Genomic DNA, 259 nt, shown 5'->3' on the forward strand with positions numbered 1-259 from the left:
AAGTACGTGCATATACTACGAAAAATTTTTTTCAAAAAGGGTTATTTTTTTTTATTAGTGTCCTGCAACGACTTTTTTTTTTTTGAACCATCATGCAAACTAGAAAATGTTTTATTACAATAAAAATAAATTGTCCTGGGTTAAAAATTTTTGAGAAAAAGAATGGAGAAAAAGTATGAAAAAAGGGTTTCTTTTTTTCCTTGGACAATACTAAAAAATTAAATCATTAAAAGCACATTTTTTTTGGTTTTTGTTTGGG

Source organism: Penaeus monodon, chromosome 25 (genome assembly GCF_015228065.2).
Source record: "Penaeus monodon isolate SGIC_2016 chromosome 25, NSTDA_Pmon_1, whole genome shotgun sequence".
NCBI lineage: Eukaryota > Metazoa > Arthropoda > Malacostraca > Decapoda > Penaeidae > Penaeus > Penaeus monodon.